Raw genomic sequence first — 12,284 nt, forward strand, 5'->3', positions numbered from 1 at the left:
TTTAACATGTATGTAGTTCTCCTGGACGAAGAGGGGGCCAGGGAGTAATCGTGGAAGAACAAGTCCGACTTGTCAATCAACGTCATGTGACCTGACTCCTCCCCTTGGAGAACACCTTCCGACACACGTCAAACGGACCCAACTTCATGTCCTGCACACACACACACACACACACACACACACACACACACACACACACACACACACACACCATGGTTAAACACACACACACACACACACACACACCATGGTTAAACACACACACACACACACACACACACACACCATGGTTAAACACACACACACACACACACACCATGGTTAAACACACACACCCACACACACCATGGTTAAACACACACACCCACACACACCATGGTTAAACACACACACACACACCCACCATGGTTAAACACACACACACACACCCACACCATGGTTAAACACACACACACACACCCACCATGGTTAAACACACACACACACACCCACCATGGTTAAACACACACACACACACACACACACACACCATGGTTAAACACACACACACACACACCCACCATGGTTAAACACACACACCATGGTTAAACACACACACACACACACACACCCACCATGGTTAAAACACACACACACACACACACACACACACACACACCCACCATGGTTAAACACACACACACACACACACACACACACACACACACACACACACACACACCCACCATGGTTAAGCACACACACACACACACACACACCCACCATGGTTAAACACACACACCCACCATGGTTAAACACACCCACCATGGTTAAACACACACACACACACACACACACACACACACACCCACCCACCATGGTTAAACACACACACACACCATGGTTAAACACACACACACACCCACCATGGTTAAACACACACACACACACACACACACACACACACACACACACACACACACACACACCATGGTTAAACACACACACACACACCATGGTTAAACACACACACCCACCATGGTTAAACACACACACACACCCACCATGGTTAAACACACACACACACACCCACCATGGTTAAACACACAAACACACACCCACCATGGTTAAACACACACACACACACACACACACCCACCATGGTTAAACACACACACACCCACCATGGTTAAACACACACACACACACCCACCATGGTTAAACACACACACACACACACCCACCATGGTTAAACACACACACACACACCATGGTTAAACACACACACACACACACCCACCATGGTTAAACACACACACACACACACACACACACACACACACCATGGAAACACACACACACACACACACACCATGGAAACACACACACACACACACACACCATGGAAACACACACACACACACACCATGGAAACACACACACACACACCATGGAAACACACACACACACCATGGAAACACACACACACACACACACCATGGAAACACACACACACACACACACCATGGAAACACACACACACCATGGAAACACACACACACACACACACACCATGGAAACACACACACACACACACACCATGGAAACACACACACACACACACACACACACACACACCATGGAAACACACACACACACACACACACACACACACACACACACCATGGAAACACACACACACACACACACACCATGGAAAACACACACACACCATGGAAACACACACACACACACACACACCATGGAAACACACACACACCATGGAAACACACACACACACCATGGAAACACACACACACACACACCATGGTTAAACACACACACACACACACACCATGGTTAAACACACACACCATGGTTAAACACACACACACACACACCATGGTTAAACACACACACCCACACACACCATGGTTAAACACACACACACACACCCACCCCATGGTTAAACACACACACACACACCCACCATGGTTAAACACACACACCCACCATGGTTAAACACACACACACACACCATGGTTAAACACACACACACACACCCACCATGGTTAAACACACACACACACACACCATGGTTAAACACACACACCATGGTTAAAAACACACACACACACACACACACACCCACCATGGTTAAACACACACACACACACCATGGTTAGCACACACACACACACACACCCACCATGGTTAAGCACACACACACACACACACCATGGTTAGCACACACACACACACACACACACACACACACACACACACACACACACACACACCATGGTTAAGCACACACACACACACACACACCCACCATGGTTAAACACACACACACCCACACACACCCACCATGGTTAAACACACACACCCACCATGGTTAAACACACACACACACCATGGTTAAACACACACACACACACACACACCATGGTTAAACACACACACACACCATGGTTAAACACACACACACACACACCCACCATGGTTAAACACACACACACACCCACCATGGTTAAACACACACACACACACACACACCCACCATGGTTAAACACACACACACCCACCATGGTTAAACACACACACACACACACACACACACACACCCACCATGGTTAAACACACACACACACACACACACACCCACCATGGTTAAACACAGACACACACACACCCACCATGGTTAAACACACACACACACACCCACCATGGTTAAACACACACACACACACCCACCATGGTTAAACACACACACACACACCCACCATGGTTAAACACACACACACACACACCCACCATGGTTAAACACACACACACACACACACACCCACCATGGTTAAACACACACACACACACACACACACACCCACCATGGAAACACACACACACACACCATGGAAACACACACACACACCATGGAAAACACACACACACACACACACACCATGGAAACACACACACACACACACACACCATGGAAACACACACACACACCATGGAAACACACACACACACACACACCATGGAAACACACACACACACACACACACACACACCATGGAAACACACACACACACACACACCATGGAAACACACACACACACACACACACACACACACCATGGAAACACACACACACACACCATGGAAACACACACACACACACACACACACACACACACCATGGAAACACACACACACACCATGGAAACACACACACACACACACACACACACCATGGAAACACACACACACACACACACCATGGAAACACACACACACACACACACCATGGAAACACACACACACACACACACCATGGAAAAACACACACACACACACACACCATGGAAACACACACACACACACACACACCATGGAAACACACACACACACCATGGAAACACACACACACACACACACACCATGGAAACACACACACACACACACACACACACACACACACCATGGAAACACACACACACACACACACACCATGGAAACACACACACACACACACCATGGAAACACACACACACACACACACACCATGGAAACACACACACACACACACACACCATGGAAACACACACACACACACACCATGGAAACACACACACACACACACACCATGGAAACACACACACACACACCATGGAAACACAGACACACAACAGGGTGACACACACAACAGGGTTACACACACACACACACAACAGGGTTACACACACACACACACACACACACAACAGGGATACACACACACACACACACAACAGGGTTACACACACACAACAGGGTGACACACACACACACACGACAGGGTGACACACACACACAACAGGGTGACACACACACAGACACGACAGGGTGACACACACACACACGACAGGGTGACACACACACACACAACAGGGTTACACACACACACACACACACACACACAACAGGGTTACACACACACACACACACAACAGGGATACACACACACACACACACAACAGGGTTACACACACACACAACAGGGTGACACACACACACAACAGGGTGACACACACACACACACACGACAGGGTGACACACACACACACGACAGGGTGACACACACACACACAACAGGGTGACACACACACACACACATACAACAGGGTGACACACACACACACATACAACAGGGTGACACACACACACACACACACACACGACAGGGTGACACACACACAACAGGGTGACACACACACACACACACAACAGGGTGACACACACACACACACACACACGACAGGGTGACACACACACAACAGGGTGACACACACACACACACACACACAACAGGGTGACACACACACACACACACGACAGGGTGACACACACACACACAACAGGGTGACACACACACACACATACAACAGGGTGACACACACACACACACACACACAACAGGGTGACACACACACACACACACATACAACAGGGTGACACACACACACATACAACAGGGTGACACACACACACACGACAGGGTGACACACACACACACAACAGGGTGACACACACACACACACATACAACAGGGTGACACACACACACACACACACACAACAGGGTGACACACACACACACACACACATACAACAGGGTGACACACACACACACACGACAGGGTGACACACACACACACAACAGGGTGACACACACACACACACATACAACAGGGTGACACACACACACACACACAACAGGGTGACACACACACACACACACATACAACAGGGTGACACACACACACACACAACAGGGTGACACACACACACACACACACACGACAGGGTGACACACGCACACAACAGGGTGACACACACACACACACACGACAGGGTGACACACACACACACACACGACAGGGTGACACACACACACAACAGGGTGACACACACACACACGACAGGGTGACACACACACACACAACAGGGTGACACACACACACACAACAGGGTGACACACACACACACACGACAGGGTGACACACACACACACGACAGGGTGACACACACACACACAACAGGGTGACACACACACACACAACAGGGTGACACACACACACACACACAACAGGGTGACACACACACACACACACACAACAGGGTGATACACACACACACAACAGGGTCACACACACACACACACAACAGGGTGACACACACACACACGACAGGGTGACATAATTTTTCAAATGTTTTTATTTAAAGTCAGTTAAGAACAAATTATTATTTACAATGACGACACATTTCTCTACAGCACACAGACGACAGACACACACGACAGACACACACACACACACACACAGACGCTCTGACCTTGCGTGCGTTGTTGGCGTCCTCTTTGACCCGGTCGTAGGTCATGACCTTGTCCTTAGCCGACCACATGCTCAGGTTGTGGAGGACCTGAAGACCAGTTGCCACGGTTATTGATGGTTGTCACGGTTAACGACGATTGTAATTCAGCAACGACATCTATTGAAGTATTCATTCCCTTATTTACCTGTCGGATGTCCTGATTGGATGCCAGGATCATCTCGTTGAGGGCAGGAGGCGGGACTTTCAGACCCTCTTTGAATGCAATGGACATCATGGCGCCCTGAGAGAGAGAGGAGGGGAGGGAGAGGGGAGGGAGAGGGGGAGGGAGAGGGGAGGAGGGAGAGGGGGAGGGAGAAGGACAGGGGAGAGAGAGGGGAGGGAGAAGGACAGGGGAGAGAGAGGGGAGGGAGAGAGGAGGGAGGGAGAGGGGAGGAGAAGGACAGGGGGAGAGAGAGGGAGAGAGATGGAGGGAGAGGAGAGAGATGGAGGGAGAGAGATGGAGGGGGAGAGATGGAGGGGAGAGATGGAGGGGGAGAGAGGAGAGATGGAGGGAGAGAGAGAGATGGAGGGAGAGAGAGAGATGGAGGGAGAGGAGATGGAGAGAGAGGGAGGGAGAGAGAGGAGAGATGGAGGGGAGGGAGAGAGGGAGAGGGGAGAGAGAGAGGGAGGGGAGAGAGAGAGAAAACAACTTTGTTCCATTTGAATCTAGAAAAAAAAAAAAAAAAAAAAAAAAGTGTGTGTTCCAGTGTGTGTGTGTGTGTGTTCCAGTGTGTGTGTGTGTGTTCCAGTGTGTGTGTGTGTGTGTGTGTTCCAGTGTGTGTGTGTGTTCCAGTGTGTGTGTGTGTGTGTGTGTGTGTGTTCCAGTGTGTGTGTGTGTGTTCCAGTGTGTGTGTGTGTTCCAGTGTGTGTGTGTGTTCCAGTGTGTGTGTGTGTTCCAGTGTGTGTGTGTGTGTGTTCCAGTGTGTGTGTGTGTATGTTCCAGTGTGTGTGTGTGTGTGTTCCAGTGTGTGTGTGTGTGTTCCAGTGTGTGTGTGTGTGTGTGTTCCAGTGTGTGTGTGTGTGTGTTCCAGTGTGTGTGTGTGTGTGTGTGTGTTCCAGTGTGTGTGTGTTTGTGTTCCAGTGTGTGTGTGTGTGTGTTCCAGTGTGTGTGTGTGTGTTCCAGTGTGTGTGTGTGTGTGTGTTCCAGTGTGTGTGTGTGTGTTCGTGTGTGTGTTCCAGTGTGTGTGTGTGTGTGTTCCAGTGTGTGTGTGTGTTCCAGTGTGTGTGTGTGTGTGTTCCAGTGTGTGTGTGTGTGTTCCAGTGTGTGTGTGTGTGTGTGTTCCAGTGTGTGTGTGTGTTCCAGTGTGTGTGTGTGTGTGTGTGTGTGTGTGTGTTCCAGTGTGTGTGTGTGTTCCAGTGTGTGTGTGTGTTCCAGTGTGTGTGTGTGTTCCAGTGTGTGTGTGTGTTCCAGTGTGTGTGTGTGTGTGTGTTCCAGTGTGTGTGTGTGTATGTTCCAGTGTGTGTGTGTGTGTGTTCCAGTGTGTGTGTGTGTGTGTTCCAGTGTGTGTGTGTGTGTGTGTTCCAGTGTGTGTGTGTGTGTGTGTTCCAGTGTGTGTGTGTGTGTGTGTGTGTTCCAGTGTGTGTGTGTTTGTGTTCCAGTGTGTGTGTGTGTGTGTGTTCCAGTGTGTGTGTGTGTGTGTTCCAGTGTGTGTGTGTGTGTGTGTGTTCCAGTGTGTGTGTGTGTGTGTTCGTGTGTGTGTTCCAGTGTGTGTGTGTGTGTGTTCCAGTGTGTGTGTGTGTGTGTTCCAGTGTGTGTGTGTGTGTTCCAGTGTGTGTGTGTGTGTGTGTGTTCCAGTGTGTGTGTGTGTTCCAGTGTGTGTGTGTGTGTGTGTGTGTGTGTTCCAGTGTGTGTGTGTGTTCCAGTGTGTGTGTGTTCCAGTGTGTGTGTGTGTTCCAGTGTGTGTGTGTGTTCCAGTGTGTGTGTGTGTGTGTTCCAGTGTGTGTGTGTGTATGTTCCAGTGTGTGTGTGTGTGTGTTCCAGTGTGTGTGTGTGTGTGTTCCAGTGTGTGTGTGTGTGTGTGTTCCAGTGTGTGTGTGTGTGTGTTCCAGTGTGTGTGTGTGTGTGTGTGTTCCAGTGTGTGTGTGTTTGTGTTCCAGTGTGTGTGTGTGTGTGTGTTCCAGTGTGTGTGTGTGTGTGTTCCAGTGTGTGTGTGTGTGTGTGTGTTCCAGTGTGTGTGTGTGTGTGTTCGTGTGTGTGTTCCAGTGTGTGTGTGTGTGTGTTCCAGTGTGTGTGTGTGTGTGTGTTCCAGTGTGTGTGTTCCAGTGTGTGTGTGTTCCAGTGTGTGTGTTCCAGTGTGTGTGTTCCAGTGTGTGTGTGTTCCAGTGTGTGTGTGTGTGTGTGTTCCAGTGTGTGTGTGTGTGTGTGTTCCAGTGTGTGTGTGTGTGTGTGTTCCAGTGTGTGTGTGTGTTCCAGTGTGTGTGTGTGTTCCAGTGTGTGTGTGTGTTCCAGTGTGTGTGTGTGTGTGTGTGTTCCAGTGTGTGTGTGTGTGTGTGTGTTCCAGTGTGTGTGTGTGTGTGTGTGTTCCAGTGTGTGTGTGTGTGTGTGTGTTCCAGTGTGTGTGTGTGTGTTCCAGTGTGTGTGTGTGTGTGTGTTCCAGTGTGTGTGTGTGTTCCAGTGTGTGTGTGTGTGTGTGTTCCAGTGTGTGTGTGTGTGTGTTCGTGTGTGTGTTCCAGTGTGTGTGTGTGTGTGTTCCAGTGTGTGTGTGTGTGTGTGTTCCAGTGTGTGTGTTCCAGTGTGTGTGTGTTCCAGTGTGTGTGTTCCAGTGTGTGTGTTCCAGTGTGTGTGTTCCAGTGTGTGTGTGTGTGTGTGTTCCAGTGTGTGTGTGTGTGTTCCAGTGTGTGTGTGTGTGTTCCAGTGTGTGTGTGTGTGTGTGTGTTCCAGTGTGTGTGTGTGTGTGTGTGTTCCAGTGTGTGTGTGTGTGTGTTCCAGTGTGTGTGTGTGTGTTCCAGTGTGTGTGTGTGTGTGTTCCAGTGTGTGTGTGTTCCAGTGTGTGTGTGTGTGTGTGTGTGTTCCAGTGTGTGTGTGTGTGTGTGTGTTCCAGTGTGTGTGTGTGTGTGTGTTCCAGTGTGTGTGTGTGTGTGTGTTCCAGTGTGTGTGTGTGTGTGTTCCAGTGTGTGTGTGTGTGTGTTCCAGTGTGTGTGTGTGTGTGTGTGTGTTCCAGTGTGTGTGTGTGTGTGTGTGTGTTCCAGTGTGTGTGTGTGTGTGTGTTCCAGTGTGTGTGTGTGTGTGTGTGTTCCAGTGTGTGTGTGTGTGTGTGTTCCAGTGTGTGTGTGTGTTCCAGTGTGTGTGTGTGTGTGTGTTCCAGTGTGTGTGTGTGTTCCAGTGTGTGTGTGTGTTCCAGTGTGTGTGTGTGTGTGTGTGTTCCAATGTGTGTGTGTGTGTGTGTTCCAGTGTGTGTGTGTGTTCCAGTGTGTGTGTGTGTGTGTGTTCCAGTGTGTGTGTGTGTGTTCCAGTGTGTGTGTGTGTGTTCCAGTGTGTGTGTGTGTGTGTGTTCCAGTGTGTGTGTGTGTGTGTGTTCCAGTGTGTGTGTGTGTGTTCCAGTGTGTGTGTGTGTGTGTTCCAGTGTGTGTGTGTGTGTGTTCCAGTGTGTGTGCGTGTTCCAGTGTGTGTGTGTGTGTGTGTTCCAGTGTGTGTGTGTGTTCCAGTGTGTGTGTGTGTGTTCCAGTGTGTGTGTGTTCCAGTGTGTGTGTGTGTGTGTGTGTTCCAATGTGTGTGTGTGTGTGTGTTCCAGTGTGTGTGTGTGTGTGTTCCAGTGTGTGTGTGTGTGTTCCAGTGTGTGTGTGTGTGTGTTCCAGTGTGTGTGTGTGTGTGTGTGTGTGTGTGTTCCAGTGTGTGTGTGTGTGTGTGTGTGTGTGTGTTCCAGTGTGTGTGTTTGTTCCAGTGTGTGTGTGTGTGTGTGTGTTCCAGTGTGTGTGTGTGGTCCAGTGTGTGTGTGTGTTCCAGTGTGTGTGTGTGTGTGTGTGTTCCAGTGTGTGTGTGTGTGTGTGTGTTCCAGTGTGTGTGTGTGTGTGTTCCAGTGTGTGTGTGTGTGTGTGTTCCAGTGTGTGTGTGTGTTCCAGTGTGTGTGTGTGTGTGTTCCAGTGTGTGTGTGTGTGTGTGTTCCAGTGTGTGTGTGTGTGTGTGTTCCAGTGTGTGTGTGTGTGTTCCAGTGTGTGTGTGTGTGTGTTCCAGTGTGTGTGTGTGTGTGTGTGTTCCAGTGTGTGTGTGTGTGTGTGTTCCAGTGTGTGTGTGTGTGTGTGTTCCAGTGTGTGTGTGTGTGTGTTCCAGTGTGTGTGTGTGTGTTCCAGTGTGTGTGTGTGTGTGTGTGTGTTCCAGTGTGTGTGTGTGTGTTCCAGTGTGTGTGTGTGTGTTCCAGTGTGTGTGTGTGTGTTCCAGTGTGTGTGTGTGTGTGTGTTCCAGTGTGTGTGTGTGTTCCAGTGTGTGTGTGTGTTCCAGTGTGTGTGTGTGTGTTCCAGTGTGTGTGTGTGTGTTCCAGTGTGTGTGTGTGTGTTCCAGTGTGTGTGTGTGTGTGTTCCAGTGTGTGTGTGTGTGTTCCAGTGTGTGTGTGTGTGTGTGTGTGTTCCAGTGTGTGTGTGTGTGTGTTCCAGTGTGTGTGTGTGTGTGTGTTCCAGTGTGTGTGTGTGTTCCAGTGTGTGTGTTTTCCAGTGTGTGTGTGTGTGTTTTCCAGTGTGTGTGTGTGTGTGTTCCAGTGTGTGTGTGTGTGTTCCAGTGTGTGTGTGTGTGTTCCAGTGTGTGTGTGTGTGTTCCAGTGCCAGTGTGTGTGTGTGTGTGTTCCAGTGTGTGTGTGTTCCAGTGTGTTCCAGTGTGTGTGTGTGTTCCAGTGTGTGTGTGTTCCAGTGTGTGTGTGTGTGTTCCAGTGTGTGTGTGTTCCAGTGTGTGTGTGTGTGTGTTCCAGTGTGTGTGTGTGTGTGTGTGTTCCAGTGTGTGTGTGTTCCAGTGTGTTCCAGTGTGTGTGTGTGTTCCAGTGTGTGTGTGTTCCAGTGTGTGTGTGTTCCAGTGTGTGTGTGTGTGTGTTCCAGTGTGTTCCAGTGTGTGTGTGTTCCAGTGTGTGTGTGTGTGTGTTCCAGTGTGTGTGTGTGTGTGTTCCAGTGTGTGTGTGTGTGTGTTCCAGTGTGTGTGTGTGTGTGTGTGTTCCAGTGTGTGTGTGTTCCAGTGTGTGTGTGTGTGTGTACCTTGATCTGCTCCAGTCGTGGTCTCTGGAAGCGCAGGTCAAAGCAGTAGTTGGCCAGAGAGCGGATCTTTTGGTGATTACGGTCATTACACATACAGATGATGGGGATCCTGGACTGTTTTATCAGACCTATCATCTCCTACAGGGGTCAGAGGTCATTACACATACAGATGATGGGGATCCTGGACTGTTTTATCAGACCTATCATCTCCTACAGGGGTCAGAGGTCATTACACATACAGATGATGGGGATCCTGGACTGTTTTATCAGACCTATCATCTCCTACAGGGGTCAGAGGTCATTACACATACAGATGATGGGGATCCTGGACTGTTTTATCAGACCTATCATCTCCTACAGGGGTCAGAGGTCATTACACATACAGATGATGGGGATCCTGGACTGTTTTATCAGACCTATCATCTCCTACAGGGGTCAGAGGTCATTACACATACAGATGATGGGGATCCTGGACTGTTTTATCAGACCTATCATCTCCTACAGGGGTCAGAGGTCATTACACATACAGATGATGGGGATCCTGGACTGTTTTATCAGACCTATCATCTCCTACAGGGGTCAGGGGTCAGAGGTCATTACACATACAGATGATGGGGATCCTGGACTGTTTAATCAGACCTATCATCTCCTACAGGGGTTAGAGGTCAGAGGTCATTACACATACAGATGATGGGGATCCTGGACTGTTTTATCACACCTATCATCTCCTACAGGGGTCAGAGGTCATTACACATACAGATGATGGGGATCCTGGACTGTTTTATCAGACCTATCATCTCCTACAGGGGTCAGGGGTCATTATGGATGGGGATCCTGGACTATTTAATCAGACCCATCATCTCCTACAGGGGTCAGAGGTCATTATAGATGGGGATCCTGGACTATTTAATCAGACCCACCATCTCCTACAGGGGTCAGAGGTCATTACACATACAGATGATGGGGATCCTGGACTGTTTTATCAGACCTATCATCTCCTACAGGGGTCAGAGGTCATTACACATACAGATGATGGGGATCCTGGACTGTTTTATCAGACCTATCATCTCCTACAGGGGTCAGAGGTCATTACACATACAGATGATGGGGATCCTGGACTGTTTTATCAGACCTATCATCTCCTACAGGGGTTAGAGGTCAGAGGTCATTACACATACAGATGATGGGGATCCTGGACTGTTTTATCACACCTATCATCTCCTACAGGGGTCAGAGGTCATTACACATACAGATGATGGGGATCCTGGACTGTTTTATCAGACCTATCATCTCCTACAGGGGTCAGAGGTCATTACACATACAGATGATGGGGATCCTGGACTATTTTATCAGACCTATCATCTCCTACAGGGGTCAGGGGTCATTATGGATGGGGATCCTGGACTATTTAATCAGACCCATCATCTCCTACAGGGGTCAGAGGTCATTATAGATGGGGATCCTGGACTATTTAATCAGACCCACCATCTCCTACAGGGGTCAGAGGTCATTATAGATGGGGATCTGGGACTGTTTAATCAGACCCACCATCTCCTACAGGGGTCAGAGGTCATTATAGATGGGGATCCTGTACTATTTAATCAGACCCATCATCTCCTACAGGGGCCAGGGGTCAGAGGTCATTATAGATGGGGATCCTGGACTATTTAATCAGACCCATCATCTCCTACAGGGGTCAGAGGTCATTATAGATGG

General features: G+C 49.3%; 1 pseudogene; it reads right to left on the minus strand.

Annotated features, from left to right (window-relative positions):
• The window catches only part of LOC121843545, a 50,417-nt pseudogene that overhangs the window by 4,677 nt on the left and 33,456 nt on the right, over positions 1 to 12,284 (minus strand).

Source organism: Oncorhynchus tshawytscha, unplaced genomic scaffold, assembly GCF_018296145.1.
Source record: "Oncorhynchus tshawytscha isolate Ot180627B unplaced genomic scaffold, Otsh_v2.0 Un_contig_15252_pilon_pilon, whole genome shotgun sequence".
Classification (NCBI taxonomy): Eukaryota; Metazoa; Chordata; class Actinopteri; order Salmoniformes; family Salmonidae; genus Oncorhynchus; species Oncorhynchus tshawytscha.